The sequence below is a fragment of the Asterias amurensis genome, chromosome 4, assembly GCF_032118995.1.
Source record: "Asterias amurensis chromosome 4, ASM3211899v1".
NCBI lineage: Eukaryota > Metazoa > Echinodermata > Asteroidea > Forcipulatida > Asteriidae > Asterias > Asterias amurensis.
The window spans coordinates 24,057,432-24,075,366 of NC_092651.1; the positions used below are offsets into that span (position 1 = coordinate 24,057,432).

The window sequence follows — 17,935 nt, forward strand, 5'->3', positions numbered from 1 at the left end:
TTCTCCAACATAGAAACTAACAAAATTCCCAAATGAGAACTGAAATTCTCCTCCTGGGGCACAAATAGAAACTTTGCAAACACCAAGAACTTTTCTCCGTGCTTTTGGTATTTTTCGGAACCCCTGTTGAATGTGGGAATAAGTTGCCGCTGGCCAGCTCTGAAAACAAAATGCATATCTTGTGAAACTGCGATCAGAGGTTCACACACATATCGCCAAGTACAGTAATCCACTTTTATTGTCAAATGTCCAAGTGCAGACAAATGCTTGTTGTTCCTGTGCCCTCAGCTGGCAAGGTGTTTCCAGAATATCTTTTTGAATAGAACTCTCAGGAGAAAAAGTTTATCTGTCACATTCCTCATCTGATTCTGTCCGCTATTTTGAAGTTCACCGTGAAATATTATTCCGGAGCGTGCCTAAAGGGGCCATACCCACATTTTGACCAAGTGCTAATATGTTTGGCCGACATTGGTCACAATTTCTAACAATAAATCATTCAGATCGTGGCTAGTTCTCACCTCCCAACTAAAAAAAAAAATAATTACTTGACCAAGCTTTCCAATAATGTCATCCAGTGTAGGGGAGGTCAGTTTAAAGCCAGAGGGGAGAGCGGGGCTCTTGTTTCTGGTGTTTGAAGTTTTCTTTCAGGTCATCCATCTCCGAAGTGTCCTCTGTTTTGTTTCTGTCCAAACGATAACTGTTACCCTACTGCCCTAGTTTTATGCCAATTGATACCCACATCTGGGTCAGCATGGGTCATACTGCCTGGGCGATGGGAGGTGAAAAGTTCAATCAAATTGTAAAGATTTCTATCAATTATTGAATGACAAAAGAAGAGGCCTTCGAAATGTTTGAAGAGAAAGGTGATAAGAAAAACCAACAATGTTTTCTGTAGAACTAATCTGACTATTTGTGTCAAATCCGATATTCCCTTTACATTACTCGTTTTTTCATAAACTTAAATGCATCTGCAATTCTTCTCAGTTACTTTGTTGTTCAGTTTTTGCAAATGTGCACCGAGAAGAACCCCAAAATAATGTGACATACATTAAGTCAGAGCACTTGAGAGCAGCATATTCCGTGGGGCCCAATGACACCGCAGCCCCCCTCAAGCAGCTCCCGAGTCGTGCTCCTGACGCCTTCCTGGCCGCCAGATCAAAAATTCGCTCCGGGCAAGATATGATCATGTCTGTCCCACTCCTTGAAATATTCCACAGGAGTGGAACTCTCTTCGAGTACCAAGGATGTTATTTTTTACCTCTCTATGTCGGAATTCATGTCATTAACAAACAAATCACGATGCTGAGGTTAGGGGAGGGGACTACCTGAGTGGCAATGCGATCGTTGCAGTCCTCAAATAAATGTGACGATTTGAATTGACCCCCAAAAATATCATGCTGCAATCTTTCAACCATAAAAAAAACCTGACATTTTTAGAGTGCCTTTTCCAGAGGTTGCGATGCTGTAGGATGTTTCCAACGCAGATCAAACAATCTAAGGCCCATAATAAAAGTCTTGTGGAAGAAACAAGTGGGTCTTCAGCAATTTCTTGATTCAATGATTTAAGTGAAGTGAATTTCACAGGGCTGGGCCTGCGATGGTAAAGGCTCGGTCTACTGCTTTTAGTGTTCGCCCGATGCTCAAAGATGTCATATAATCACAAGGTGGACAAAGTGAAAGCTTCTTGTTCGCATTTCCTTAGAAGAAACCCTTTAAAATCAATTTCTCCGTTGAGTGATTTACAAGTTGAGATAACACATGGATGTTTTGTTCAGACCTATCACAGACGGCAGGAATGAAAATGAAGATTCTAACTTGTTTTATTACCAGGAACTAGTCCCTTTATGCCTTGGAACGGTTTTGAATAACTTTGAATGGAAGTGTGGCTTTCGTAACCATGCCAACTTCAAGTACAAAATGCCATGCGTTATCTCAACTTGTAAATCACTACACAGAGAAATTCATTTTCAAGGTGTTTTTTCTAAGGCTGTGAGCAGGATTGGTAGAGTTCTTTTCAGAGGGAAATCTTTTGCAGAATAACTGGACCTGGAACTTTTCAGTGGCAACCTTTTGGTGCCTTCATGTGAGGGCGCTGTTCAACCCTATGATGTCACATGGAAGGGAATTATTTATTGTAACATCTCTGGTGTCAATGATTTGTCTAGGGTAGAAAAGCCTACAATCCGAACCTATCCCAATAAGAAGCAGAATTTTGAATCGGGAAATTAAATGTGAATTTCCGAAGAAAATATCTGGGTCTTAACTCCCTTGAAATGCCTTTCATCGAGCTCCTCCACATGTCAAAAGACCACCCTTGTCGTCAGCGTAAACCTCACAGGATCCCCCATCTACATGTATCTTTATAAAATTATAGTAGGGTCAGTGTGTACTGAACCACCACTGTGGTATACCATTGTTTACATGTTATGGGTTTTGTTATGGTTCTCATACCCTCATAATTGGTCGGGGTACTGACTTGATGAGAAGCGGGTGACTGCCTGGAGTCGTAGCCGGTCACCAGGTTTCTTGCCTCGATCATGGTGGCAGGATTTCAAATATCTGTCATGTGATTGTTATGTGGATGGAGTAACTATAAGATGATGCCGTGGCTTATTTGATATCAAACAGGCTCCTAGCCCCGGCCCAATTTCATAGAGTTGCTTAAGCAGAAAATATTGCTTAATAATTTGCTGCTAAGTAGCAATGAGTTGAGCCCAATTTCTTAAAGCTGTTTAGCAGCAAATACTGCTGAGAAAATGTATTTGCTAAGCAAAAAAAATGAGTGGGGTACCAGTCGCCACAGTGTAAACTTAATGCTGGCAGGAAGCCTGTTTTAACTAGCAAGGTATTTCTGTTCTTAGAAAGTAAAAAAAAATACACAAGAACACGCGATGGGCAGAAAAAAAGGGAAAAAGTTGAGAATGCAAATATTAATAAAAAACAAAGCAAGTATGGAAATGCGATTAGAGAGATTTTAATTTGGTTTGGCCCACCTTCTAAAAATTCCTTTAAAGTGCATGTAGTACTAAATTGAAAAATTGGTACTTGAGTTTGGTAATACAATTGCTGAAACCAAAACTGAAATTAGCAAAAAAAGGGGATTGCTACATGTGTTTATGAGCACTAGAATGTCATTCAATTGCAGCTTCATGTTTGGGAAATTTGTTGAATTACCGGTGCAGCCGGATGCAATTTAGTTAATACAATTATCGTCGCACCAGTTGTGTAAATGACTGTTGATGTTTTAGGAAACTGTGCACATTTGCTGGGTGATAACTACAGTTGTTCCCGACACGGTCATCCAATATTCATCACCGCTTTGCACTTTTTGTGGGGTCGCTGTTTCTGTGCTGGGACTTGAAAGAAAAAAGTGTTGCCTAAACAGTACATTTATCTGGACAACAAATCAAGTCTTGTGTTGTTTTTACAGACACACTTCTGGCTGTTCGTGTTTTGAGGAGTGGACAGATGCAAGGAATTTGGGATGGAGTAGGGTGTGGGGGGGCACAGATTGATATGGAATTTGATCAATTGAGAGGTGTCAAGTCAAGATGGAGCTGTCTGTCAAGTCATTGGTTTTAAGCATCCATCCAAAGTTGTCAATATTTTCACAACCATACAAAGAGCAATGGGGGTGGGAGGCTTTTTATAACTGTATAATAAATTATTGTATTTCAATTTGATTCATACTTTATTTCCACTCAATCAATCAACGATACACCAGGGATATATGAACAATAGTTGGTGATTAAGTGGTGGGGGTCTCTAAAAAAGGGAAGGGCTGGTCAATTAGAGACCCCCATGATGTGTGTAGATAAAAAGTTGAAATTGGATACAGAATTATGTAATTGTATTACAAAACACAACACATGCTTGAACTTCGCTCTTAAAGGAACACGTTGCCTTGGATCGGTCGAGTTGGTCCTTGAAAAGCGTTCTGTAACCGTTTGTTATAAAATCGGTATGGTTAGAAAGATGTTGTAAAAGTAGAATACAATGATCTACACAAATATGTCTCGAAATTGCGTGGTTTTTCTTTTACCTCATCGACTAATATTTATGGAAGTCAAAATGGCCGACCGTGTTAGTTCGCGACGTATAATGAAAACCGTGCAATTTTGAGTGATACTTGTGTGGATCATTATATTCTACTTTTAAAACATCTTTTTAACAATTAGCATTTCATAACAAACGGTTTCAAATGCTTTTTATAGACCAACTCGTCCGATCCAAGGCAACGTGTTCCTTTAAAGGGGGCACAGCAATTTTCCTCTGGTAAATGGCACTTCTATGGGGTAAATTTAAGTTTGTATCAGAACCTCGCAAAGCGCACCACATTATAATCACAGGGCACTTGACCTTTCTAGTGTGGACCCAAGTTCGAACCCAACCAGGGACTCTACTTGACTGTGTGGGTTTTCCTGTGAACTCTTTTTTTTTGGGGGGGGGTATTCCTCCCACATTTAAAACTGGAAGTTCTTCATTGTCTTCTCTCTTCTCGCTTGGCTCTATTACATCCGTATGGACTGTAAAAGGGGTAACCCTATTTCAGCCCTAGGAGTAGGTGGTAACGGCTTCTGGAAAAAAAATAATTGTAGCCCACACCTTGAAGTGGCCTTCAGGCCTTGTGTGTCTGGCAACTTGCATAATATTTTTTTTTTAAATAAAAAATAAGAGGGTTGAGGGTATGTATATCCAAATTTGGAAAATCCAAATCCAATTGAATACAGCAGTATGGAAGTGGATTTGGAAATACTGAAACCAGAAGTAGGGATTATTATTTGCCGCTGTTTTGTCCTTGTGTCAATAAAAAGGGTATAAAATTCTAAGGTGAATTGAGCATAGTGTTTTCACTCATTCTCTGTCAATAAGGCACACTGCAGCGAGTATCAAATGTGGCTATCAGGCAGTCTCCTCATCCACACTGTAATTAACCATGACGTTGCTAGTCTTGTGTTTCATCATAATGGGTGCCTTTCTCAAAGCTCCCGTCTTTAACACCACAATGGAGACTTGAAGTCTCATAGAATGTGACCACATGAACCTCAAAGGGTGTCGAGTAGAGGGTCTGTGGTTGGCCAAGACTAAACAACATCAACACCACCACTAGACTTGTTATCAAATTAAACTGTTATCCCAATATAGATAATTTACGTAGTGTTGCTTTGGATACTTTAAGCATACAACACGGATTTGGGTGTTAATTTTCTGGAATGCTGGTGGTAATTTTCACCTTTTTTCTTTCTTGCCTAGGGCAGTGTTGGCTCAGATAAGTTTCTTGACATAAGTCCTTCGGAGGACTCCTGTACTTGGCATTGTCTGTCTCAGCATAGAGGGGTAACAAAGTGATGCAAAACATTCGTAAGATTGGCATCACAGGGTTAGCCCTTCACATTTTTAGTAACTGGCCGGCGAGACCAGTAAGCTTGTCGATTCACTTGTCGATGTCTATCAGGTTTTTTTCACTAGTCCATATTTCATATTTCAACACTGTACTGGCCAGCCGGACCACTTGGAGAGAGATTTGACAGGTCCTCCTTCTCACGTGTCTTACCTAGCATTGGGTCAGCGGACCACTGTCAAGGGAGAGATTGCTGCATGAAGCGAATGTATTTAATGTGCCACAGGTTTAGTTGAGAATTTCAAAAACTTTAGGAGAAATGGTCCCATTTTGATAACAATTAATACTAAGGTATGCTCAGTTCTTCCCTTTTTACCTCGATGGGCTCTGGTTTGAATCCCAGACAAGGGCCTTGCATGTGGATCAGGTTCTCAATTTTCAGTCTCTACTTGATTGCGAGGATTTTCCTTATTAACTTATTTGGGTTTTTTCCTCCCACTTGTTAACTGGTATTTCTTCATTACACACAGGTACAGGGCTACAGGTCACAGTGCTAGTCACTTTTTAGAATGTGTGGTTTCCTTACCACAAAGATATAACAACTGTAGTAGTGTTCCCAAAGTGAATATGAGTTATTATAAATGTGAAAAATTGTACCCAACCCTCTATAACTTACATCTTGACTCAAGAATAAGTAAAAACATGTGTGAAAATGAGTGACATACCAACCCAAACAAAACGGCCAAAGAAACGGAACACCCTTTTCAAGCATTTTGTCAATGTCCACCCTTATCAAATCAAAGACCCTTCAAATATTGCCCGTACCTAAATTCTTTCTCATATTTTCCACACCCCCGGAACTGGATACATTTCCATCATGGGGCTTGTTGGAATGTGGACTTATAAGTCATCATAGAGCAATCGGAGATCTCACCCACGAGACTCCTAAGAAATCCTATGATTTATGCATCAAGTCTTAAGTACCATGTATGGGGGCTGTGGGTGGAAAGAAGAAATACATTTCCACCACACTGGAGATTTTTTCAGTTTCTCTTTAGAGTTTGTGGTTAAAAATGAATAAGTTGATAGGTCTTGTATGGGAGTGATGAGCTGCAAGTAATAAGATCATTAAAAAGTGTTTGGCTGAGTAGGCACAGTAATATGGTGTGCGTGACTGCCTTAGACTGAATGATACAGCATTTCGACACAATATTTTTAGGGTTGTTAGTATGGTGATTGATCACACCACAACTCAAGTTTGAAATGTAATCGGGCCCACAAGTTGAAATTCAAGATGGATGGAGTGGATGATTTAAAGAGTGGTTTGTTGCCAGTTCAAATTTTTAAAAGTTGTTTTGTTGTTTTTGAGGTGTTCAGTTGCGTTTGATCCCATCAGTGTTTTCAAACTTTTGGATCAAAACTAATTGTTTTACTCATTTCTTTAAAAAAAAAACTACAGCATTTCAAAAAAAAATGTTTCAAGGAATGCAAAATGTGCAAATTATGGGAACAGTCGTTTTATTTTAATTTGACATATGTTGTGAACACCCTTTTCAAACTAACAAATGTACCCTTAAACTGAGAACTGTGTGAATTTCGCAAATGGATAAAAGTACAAACTGGCGGTTGAAACAAGATCTGTGCGCAATTTCATAGAGCTGCCTAAGCAGAAAAGTATTGCTTAACAAAATGAGCAGAAAATGAGCAGGATACCAGTCACAAGTGACATAGCATTTTGTCTGGCAACCATATTCTGACAAGCACAATTTTTGTGTTAATTTTCTTTTGTGCTTAGCAGTTTCTGTGCTTTTAAAACTGATCTATGAAAATGGGCCCGTACTCTACACATCTCAGTGTTTGAAGAGTGACAAACTGAAGAATTGAAACGTAGTCAACTTTGGATGGGGGGGGGGGGAGCTTGACACTTTGGAAGTCTCTTCAAGAGGTTTAGCCCAATTGCCGCGGCGATGAAAGATGAGGTGATCACTTGTTTCTCCCAGAGATCCTCCACTGTGTTGTCTTTTGGCTTGAGGGAATTGCTCTATTCACATCAGGGTGAAGTCTTTTGAAGCGGTCGCCTGGCTGTAAAAGCAGTCGCCTGGATGGATATTATTGGGATTATATGAGATTATCCCCCTTGGATCTCCCCAGGGGATTTGATATGACAGGTTTTCTGTAGAAACAATCTCAAGTTAGGAAATTCAAAATAATAATTTTTTGATAAGAAACTTTCGGTTGAACTGCAAGCTTTTACTTTGAGACAATCCTGATATTTTTAAAGGAGTTGTTTTGATTCTACCAAAAGACATCAAGTCATGTTTGAGTCAAAAAAAAAAAAAAAAAAAAAAAAAAAAGGAGAAAAAAAAAAGAGGATTTTATTAGTAGCAGGTTTTTCCTGTAATTCTCAAGGTCGCCTTTTTGTGGCGAGATAATCACAGATTTAACTTTTCTCTGCATGGGACTAGGTTTTTATTAAAATATGAGGATTAAGTGGTCTTGGGAACTTGCATTTTGCCTGGGATTAAGAAACGACAACGACTTGTTACCGGAAAAACTATCAATTACTCGCCAATTCAGAAGTGACTGGTGAACAGATTTCATCTGTGAATTCTTGCATTTTTATATTAATGTATCAACTGGAAGTAATTCAAGAGAATGTTGGCTTAGGGAGTCATGGAGTTGACATTAAAGGCACTGGACACTATTGGTAATTACTCAAATTAATTGTGAGCATAAAAACGTACTTGGTAACGAGCAATGGAGATCTGTTGATAAAACATTACGAGAAACGGCTCCCTCTGAAGTAACGTAGTTTTGGAGAAACAGGGAACTTCTCACTCAAGTTCTAAAAGACATTTTGGGCATCTAAATGCACACAAATTTGTGCAGCAATTGTGTTTTTTTCTTTTAATGTTCATTTGCAACTTTGATTACCAATTGAGTAAAAATGTTCACAGATTTTTTATTTTATGCATACCTTGGGATACACCAAGTGAGAATATTGGTCTTTGACAATTACCAAACGTGCCTAGTGTCTTTAAGCCCACTTGCAACACAGCACCTGCACTAGTATCCCATGGTACTGAAGAGTTACAGCCTTCACATTATCGTCTTCTCGAAGCCGAGACAGTTCTCCCGGTCTCATCAAGACAATGTCCTCCCTGAGGATCCAAGTCTTCCATCTGAAAAAACTCACCTTTTTATTGGCGTTTTTAGCCGGCCGATATCGCTCAGAGCTGTCGGGTGATGAAATTGGCTTTTTAAGGATCTAAAAAGCAACAGGCTAAGGTTTGCGACCGCTGTAGAGTCGCTTGAGGGGTGTAAGAGATAGTAGCGGTATCACAGGCCACTGCTCTAATGCACTGGCTTCATAAATTAGCTGGAGAAATTGGAGAAGGGTTTCTGGGTTGAGATGATGACTCAGTGACAAAATGTCGATCCCCTGTTCACACTTTTTTTTATTCGTTCGCAACAGTTTCTTCCACTTTATGAATTTTGAGTTTTTCTCGGATCTTTTTCGTTGGTAACATCTTGTGTTTTGATGATTATTTGAAAAAAAATGTACACTGACTTGGTAAAACTCAAGTGTATGATTAGTGCCCTCAAATCAATTACCATAAAAAATTATTCCTAATTTGAAACAATCTCTTCATCGGATATAAATAAGCATTTCCACAGATTCATAATCTTCAAGAAATTGGTGATTAAATCCAATCTTTCTATTACCTAGTGTGGCAAAAAAAGTACATGTCTCAGTTCATTTTCATGAAGCCAAATGTTAAGGACGTGTTTCTTGAGATCAAACTGGTTTAAATAGATAGGCTCCTTAAAGGAAAAACGGTTGTACCACTTCATTACAAAAATACAAGGATATTTATTGCCGCTATAATATTTTAGTATAGCACAGCAGTTCTTCATAAAATGTAATAAAGTCAGCATGGTACAGACAGGCTCTCACAAAGCAAGGCCGCTGTTGGCCAATGGCTTGAACATTAATAACTATTCAGCCAATGGCAAGGTACAAGAGAAGGCCGGTTGTTACTGATGTAAGATGCCTATAGTGTTGCTTCTCTCTCTCTCTTGGATCACCCACCCCCCTACAACATTTCCCAATTAGCTTTGGCTGAGGTAGTAAGCAGATATCGCGACCCAAATCATAAAAGGGCTCACTTATCAGCCATTTCCCGCGGTATGATTGAACATTTAGAGGGGAAAGTTTGTTAGTGCTGCCATGGTGTTTTCGTTTTGTTGGTTTTCTGCATGTGATTTCTGAGGATTTTTTTCTGAATTAAGGAATGAATTCATACCTTCAGCTACTTCAGTTTCTTCTTGTAGGAGCCCCTTACCAAGAGTGGCTTGTTTGAGTCAAAACTGCGTATAAAACTAAAGGTAACGCGCACACATAATTTCTTTTTTTTTCTCTCCTCTTATAATTAAATTTCTGTTTATTATATTGTATCTGATGAATTCTCTTTCTGCAAGAAAATGTTTGCAAAAAGAAAACCTTTGCTTGCCTTCATGTGCCTCCTGGGTGTCCCTTATTAGGGCAAATCACAGAAACATCTCGTGAAAATAATTGGGGGTTATGTACACATTTTGATTTGTTTATGGTAAAACAATCTTTAATTTACGAGGTGTGAGAACGACGTTGGCAAGCAGTGCACGGATTAACACTCGAGTTCATGTAGTATTTTGAACTCTCTGAGCCTAAGATGGATTAGGAACTCCTGGCATCAGGAAAGTGCAGCAGCTGGACAGACATTTGTTGTCTGAATTAAAGGGAACAGTTCTGGTTGAAGTGATAGCATCGCTGAGGTATTAGCAACGACAGACGAGATTACTGGTTCTGTAATTGTGTCCTTTTGCTGTTTCTGGAATTATCTACAGAGTGATCTTACATTAAGACAAATCAAAGATCTTATAACTTTAGGAAGGGATGATGACAGAGACTGCATTCCAGTCTAATAAGTTGAAGGAAAGCTTCTTTATTTAATGGCTTATAAAGATGTGTCTTTTTTCCAGTCTATTTTTGAGAAACAAACCGTAGAATTGATCTGTACAACTTAATTGGAAAAAAATGTTGAAAAATTTAAATTCATCTTGCCAGCCATGCCACCATGCCACCGTGTTTATATCCCCTTGTGGGAGTTTGCCGAGTTCCCTTGATGGGAAGATCATTCAAACAAACATGCCCTAACGATAATATATATATATTTTTATTGGGGGGGGGGGGGGGGGGGAGAAACGTAAATTTAGTAATTTTCTCACCAAAATAGCAGACAGCATTTGTAGGATTTGATCGAAATACAAGAAATCTTTTCCGAAATTCTCTCCATAACTGTGAAATTTGATACTGATTGTAGCACCAGCCCTTTATAAATAATTTCCCTTGGGAGAAAAAAAAACCTAGGATCCTGAACCAGATCTTCCTCTTCATTCATGAAAAAGACAAACCCAGCTTAAACTCCAGGTACCCAGATGGGTAAGGGGCCAACTATTAAGGTTACACATGTTTCCGATCTCGAGGAACCCATCCTTAGGGTGATTGGTTCACCTTCAATGTTAATAACAAACAAGGTATTCGATACCCATCGTAGAATATGATATCATTATAAACCAGTTCCAATTATCGGCACCTTTTATGTAAGAGTAGCGGAAACTGATGGTGTTGTTTCTGTAAACATGATGGTGTTCACGCCAAGGTAACTGCCTAATTCTACCGAAGTTGTTTTTTCTTCTGTGTTATTTATTCACATGACTCGGGAAAGTACTGAGTATACAGTGCTAACACACATCGGTGTATGGGTAAAAAAAAAAAATAAAAAAAATAATAATAATATTCTGTGTTATCATCGACAGAAAAAAAAAACTTTTTCCTGGGGGCAGCAAAAACCTTTTGATTCTTTTGGTTTGGAGACTTTCAGGTCAAATCCTGACACACTTTCCTGGCTCTGCCTACTGCAGAATTCTGTGCTTATTACGGTCCTTAGGATTGTGTGTTTGCAGGACCCTGTAGTGTAAGTACAGAGTTCCGCGGTAAGCCATGCTGTGATATTGACCCCATGTTGTCATAAAAAAATTACGTATCCTCTCCTCCGGCCTTGAAATTTGTTCTTGAAGGAGTAAGGGGCACTTCTATGGAGAAAATTTAAGTTTGTATTTGAACCTTGCAGAGGGCACCACAGCAAAAGAACAGGGCACCAGGGCAATTGCTGTGGGTGCCATGGGTCATTCCAAGCCCTACATACATGAAAGTACTGCAAATGAACTGTCTTACTTGTAATCAAATGGATTCGAACTGCCTCTAGCTACCGGGCAACCTCGGTAGTCTAGTTGGTAAGACACTGCTCTAGAATAGCAAGGGTCGTGGGTTCGAATCCCACCCAAGTAACATGCCTGTGATAAATTTTTTCACAGGACTCGGGAAAGTACTGAGTATAACAGTGCTTACACATCGGTGTATGGGTAAAAACCAAAATAAATATTCTTTATCCCCGATGCAAATTTAACATCTATTACAAATGGATATTGTTTTAATGTTCCTGCTTGAGGAAAAAAAAACCCAAGTCTTTCTCTCATTTTAAGCAAGTCAGCCATGGTAATAAGAAAGATGTTGTGTGAAATATTCCCATTTGAATGATTGGCCTTCTCATTTGAACGTGTCCGATCTGAAGGACAATTCAAATCCAATTTGCGTCAGCCATTTCTGCCGGTTATCCACACCCGCAAGAATTAAAGGAAATTAATGAGGGGCCTTAGGGAAACCCCCATATTGGATTCATGATTGCCGTCCAACCAATGTGGTTGTCTCGAAAACGTTGGGTTTAACGAACCAACCACTACCTCTGATGATGGCCACTCTCTCAGAGACGGTCAACCATTCAGTAGATTGTGGTGTGAAGTTTGGTTGCCCTTGGCAACTGGTCAACCATTGAGTTCAAGACCGCCTGGTACAATAAGCATTAATCACTTTGTCTTAATTTTTCCCCTCCTTCCAGATCTGTATTAATGCAGTTTACTTCAGGAATGGATGGGTGGGTTTTTTTGCGGTCGTAACCAATAACTGTTTTGGGGTCAATGAATGGCCAGTGATTCAAACCAGTAGCATGTTCAACCATGGTTCAACTGAAATCGATATTGGTTACAACCGCGAAAATGCATCCCCAACTTTTCAACGGATTTCATTTTGTTAAAAATATCATAAATCTAAAAACGCAGTATTGAGTTTTCTAAGCTTGGCTGTTGTTGCAACCTTTCTCTTTTGCAATTGTAAAATGTATGTCTGACTATTGTTTTGCTAGATAGAGAAGTCAGATAACAAAAGGATTGGTCTCTTGTTTTTCCCCCAAGTAAATTATGGCCATTTGACGACGACCAATCAACAACGTAATGCAATTACTGGCCCTTTATGGATGTATTCAAACCGTTTTGTCACCCTTTAAGAGTGCACTCTCACAATACAAGGTTTTTCTGAGGGCTTTTTAATTGAAGAGATGTTTAGGAAATGTTAATGGCAATTAAAGTAGTGGCTGATGGTAAAGTTCATGGTTTTTGTAATTAAGAAGAATTGTGTTTGTATGATGTCAGTTTTATGGCTGATATATCGAAAATTCAAATATTTTCTATACTTTGACTACAATATGATTTAAAAGTGGCGTTGGCAATATCGATGTCAAAATAGTATCGATTTTTGTTATAGTAATATCAATGTATTTTTTAACAAACTGAATATCCTTTCAAACCTTGAATAATATATTCACTAAAAATATTGCAAAAGACTATCATTAATGGAGTCAACTAAGTTTAAAACGAGGGAAAACATCCCACAATGGTAAAACAAGTAAAAAAGCCTTTGAGAAAGACTCTGCAAGGGTTAAAACATCAGGCCAGTAACTTATAAAATAAATTTTTAAAAATCATGAAATCTCAGCAATTCCTTAGATCCTCAAATCATCTGCATAAATTATTAACATTAACAAAGACTACCGTCACTGTTTCCACATCCAAAAAGTCGGCACTTCCCCTCCATCTGAAAACCCCTGTGGGACTCATGATAATTTTTTACCTCTTTGAGGGCAATAAGTAGATGCCCCCAAGGCGATACACTCCCCTGCCGTAATTGCAAAGAATAATGTGTTATCAGTACGCTGGTACACGCCGGAAATTCATTACTTCTCTGCGAGCCATGAGTTTGCAAGTCAATAAAATGGAACGACTATCATCTGAGTAGGTCATTATGCAGTCTCTTTTGGATCGGACTACATATTAAACGTGCCTTTCTTGATATGAAAACATAACGGTGCATTCGGACATGTAGATATGGGTGCAACTCATCTGGAATCATCATTGCATTGCTTAGTTATCTTTACTGGGTGAATGGTTTTAGGATTTGAAAGAGAATCACCGAGGGATCTGCACACGTTGAAAAAACAGCATGTGAAATAGTTTTGACCTGAAATGTTAGTGTTGGGAAATGTGTAAAACAGTTTATTTTGATCTTGTTCATCTGAAACTCGGGCATGGAATTTCGTCTAAGAGAGGGCAAGTCTATGGGATACTTTTGAAGGGGCACCAAGGCAAACACCAGGGCAAAGCAGGCCATGGCCTATGTATGTGGCCTCTGTGAAACTCCATGCCCGGAAACCACGTCTTTTTTTGAAACGGTGATGGATTCTTTAGACTGTTTTCTTGTGACTCTGAATGACCAACTGAGCTTATACTTTAACAGGCTTGTTTTATCATTGTATTGGGTCACCCAGACAATGAATACCGGTCTTCCACTTGTCCTATGGCCACATGCTTAAAAGCCATTGGACACTTTCGGAACAGAACAAAAATTAAGAGTTCAGAGATTTACAAATAACTTACAGGGTTTACAGAAGGTAATGGTGAAAGACGTCTCTTGAAATATTATTCCATGAAATGCTTTACTTTTTGAGAAAACATAACTTCTCGATATCGAGAATTACGGATTTATTTTAAACACATGTCATGACACGGCGAAACTTGCGGAAACAAGGGTGGGTTTTCCCGTTATTTTCTCCCGACTCTAATGACTAATTGAGCCTAAATTTTCACAGGTGTGTTATTTTATATATAAGTTGTGATACACGAAGTGTGGGCCTTGGACAATACTGTTTACCCAAAGTGTCCAATGGCTTTAAATGAAAACCTAAACCTTAAATAAATAAATTCCATTTATGTCTTCTTTTTTCATCCATCAACATTAACCGTTAAGATTCAACAAATTTGCCATTTGTATCAACAACATACCATTTTTTATTATTTACAATTTCTGGATGAAATTGAATCCAATATTTCTCTGATTTGATTAGTGAATCACACAGCACCTGTGTCAACAGTACAGACTGAGTCGTCTCATCTAGCGGCCATTTCTAGTTAATTATTACTACGGTGATGGTCGCCATGCCGTTTATATCACCCCAGCTCATTATTCATAGGGGCCCTCAATGCATAAATTCTTCTCTTTTCCTTTTTAGTCTGGCATTTCCGCTGTATCCCAGACTATTTACATTTGCCAACATGTACATTTGCTCTGTCGGGGTTCTTCTCGGTCAAATGAGCTTATTAGCTGCTCAGGTTTAAAGATAACCAGTTTGTAAATATATAAGTAAATAAATCTCTGACAATAAGAGGTTTGTTTTATGTTCTTTATTAGGGTAATGATTCAATTCTGAAATCAAGAAGTTAGCTTGTTGAAATGTAGAGAAGACATCTAGGTTAAGTAGGAGTTGGAACTTTGCATGATGGGAATACAATCTAGTGAATATTATTTTCAGTTTTAACCTTTACACTGATGTGTGTTAGCACTGTATACTCAGTGCTTTCCTGACTTTTATGAACAAAATCACAGGCATATTTACACTTATAGTTACTTGGGTGAGAGTCGTACCCATGACATTTGCAATTCTAGAGCAGTGTCTTACCAACTAGACCACCGAGATGGCTTGGTCACTAGCTAGAACGAGTTCTTTACCCCTGATGCAAATTTAACAATTACTAAATACATGTACAATCTAGTGTGGTTCGTGGAGACAAATGTACATGAGTAGGATTTGATACTTTGTAGGATTTGAAACTTTGCGTGGTTACATTCTAGTGCGGTTTGCGGTAACACCCATGGAAAGCAAATAATGGGATATAATGGACCGTTTTTTTTTCAGAGCCATTACAACTCATTAAAGGGAAGGCACACTTTTGGTAATTACTCAAATGAAATATTAACTTAAAAACTGACTTGGTAACAAGCATTGGAGAGCTGTTGATAGTATACAACATTGGGAAACGACTCCCTCTGAAGTAACACAGTTTTTTGAGAAAGAGGAAATTTCTCACTGAACTAATAAAAGACTTCTGGCTAGAAGTCTTTTATTCCTATCTGAAAGCACACAAATTCATCCAACGAGGGTGTTTTTTCGATTATAATTTTCTCGCAACTTCAATGACCCTCTGAGCCCAAATTTTCACAAGCTTATTTTTTGTGCTTATGATGGGACACACCAAGTGGGAACACTGGTCTTTGGCAATTACCAAATGTGTACAGTGCATTTAAGTGATAACGAGAGCAACTGCACTAAACTTTCATCCCTGATGCAAATATTCAATCTAGCTGTAAAAAACCTGTATACAGGACACTTTATTTTGTAATAATAATAACAAACAGGACGTCATGCTGGGTGCTATGTTCTTGGGTACTCGGCCTGATGGAGAAACTTCCCATATTGGGTGGAAATTTCTCAATAATGAAAGTGCAAATGTAGAAATGTGACCTTGGTGGCTGGCTGCAGTCAAAGATCCTTGAGTCTCAGACTGGATTGTAAAACCACTTGCTCTGCAGGTGTTTAACATATAATCCTGCATAATAACCACACACCTGGATGTGGGGAATTAAACTGAAATTATCCATCTGGGGAGGGGGTAAACTTCTAAAGGGTTTTAAAAAAAGTTTTTTTTACAAAGAAATGTACAATGATGTAAGTAAAAAAACCTGATATTTTGGGGAGGGTACAAGCGTGGGAAGAGTCATCATATGGGGGGGGGGGGATATTTAATGTATCAAACCATTCAATTGTGCATTGTTTTTCGATCTCATAAGGGGTGGAGTTCGGGAGTGTTTTGAGGGGGGGGGGTTCAGCACCTTCTGCCCCCCTTCTGCTAACCCTCCTCTTGATGACCAGTTGAGCTAAAACTTGTTTCCTTTTTCATGTCTGTTTATTGGGTAACTGGTCTTTTACAATGACCTACATGTGGTTTTTATCGAAAACTGTCAGTCTTTTATGAAACATTTTTAAAGCTTCATTAAAGCTGGTACCCTTGAAGGAAATAGTAGCACTTGTTATGTCAATTTGTGCATGCATGATCGGCTTTCTGTTGCCTAGCGAAGTTTAATATGATCAAGTTATCTCAAGAGAGACTGATTTTAAAGGTGACACTGGCTGCATTCCTGATCTAGAACAAACTATTTCGAAAGGATGCACGGACCGAGATGTCATATAGTCTTTTCGTCTAAAGAAAAAAATCACTGTTCATTCAAACTGTCTCCACCATGCCTTTAAAGAAACAAAATGTTTAGTATTATTTTTAGTTTGGCTGAATAAAAGTACACAGAGTACTATGTTACAGGGTTGCCTCTCTACCATTTCTTTTAAAAAAGGATTTTTTTCCCCAATAATATTTAAAAAAAAATTTTTTTTGATAAACTTTACACTGAGTACTATGTTACAGGGCTGTGTCTTTACCATGTCGATTAAAAAAAACACCAAAATTTTGTTCAATATTATTTTTATTTTGGCGGACAAACTTTACACTGAGTACTAAGTTACAGGATTGTCACTCTAGCCTGAGGTATCATGTGGGCTGCTGTTATTTCAGGCGTTCATAGATACTATAGGCATGGTGTAAGTGGTGCATGGGTGTGTCATTGCTCCATGGTTATATACCTACAAAGTAAGACCTTATTGTAACGACAGTCTTCCATTGAATGAGGATTAAAAGCCAGAAGTAAAAGTAGGCACTTTTTTTTCATGTATTATGTTAGTCCTCACAGCTTTGTGAATTAAAATCTCTCACTAAACACATGTGGTGTCCTGCGCCAAATTTTAAAAGACCTGTTTAAAATAAGTGCTTACAAATTTTCTGCTATGCAAAAATGAGCAGGATATATTCAAAGGCGATACATGTGGAAATAAGTTTTGGCTGGTTTTCATGTTCTGATAAGCATAGCTTTGATGCTCTGAGCTACCATTTTTTGTGCTTAAACAGCTCTATGAAATTTGGTCCTGATCTGTATGCGATTGTTGAGTTCTAAGCTCCTTCTAGGAACAGTATTCCGGACTTAATAAAGTTCCACTGAGATTCCGCTTACAAAAGCCACGACACTATCGCCCTTGTTGTCACGCTCCACACTTCACACCCTTTGAGTTGGTGAATTTAAGCAAACAATGACCCCCTGACCCCAGCCTGAAAGCAAGCCCCTTCTCCAGGGAGATATTTTGTGTCTTTTCAGCCGACCCCTCTCACCCAACCCCTGGCAAGCATGCCAAACTCACAACTGCTTGTGGAGCTTGATGGACG

General features: G+C 38.8%; 1 protein-coding gene across 2 annotated transcripts in view; it reads left to right on the forward strand.

Annotated features, from left to right (window-relative positions):
• The window catches only part of LOC139935815 (protocadherin Fat 1-like), a 123,400-nt gene that overhangs the window by 61,029 nt on the left and 44,436 nt on the right, over positions 1-17,935 (forward strand). The window lies entirely within an intron of this gene.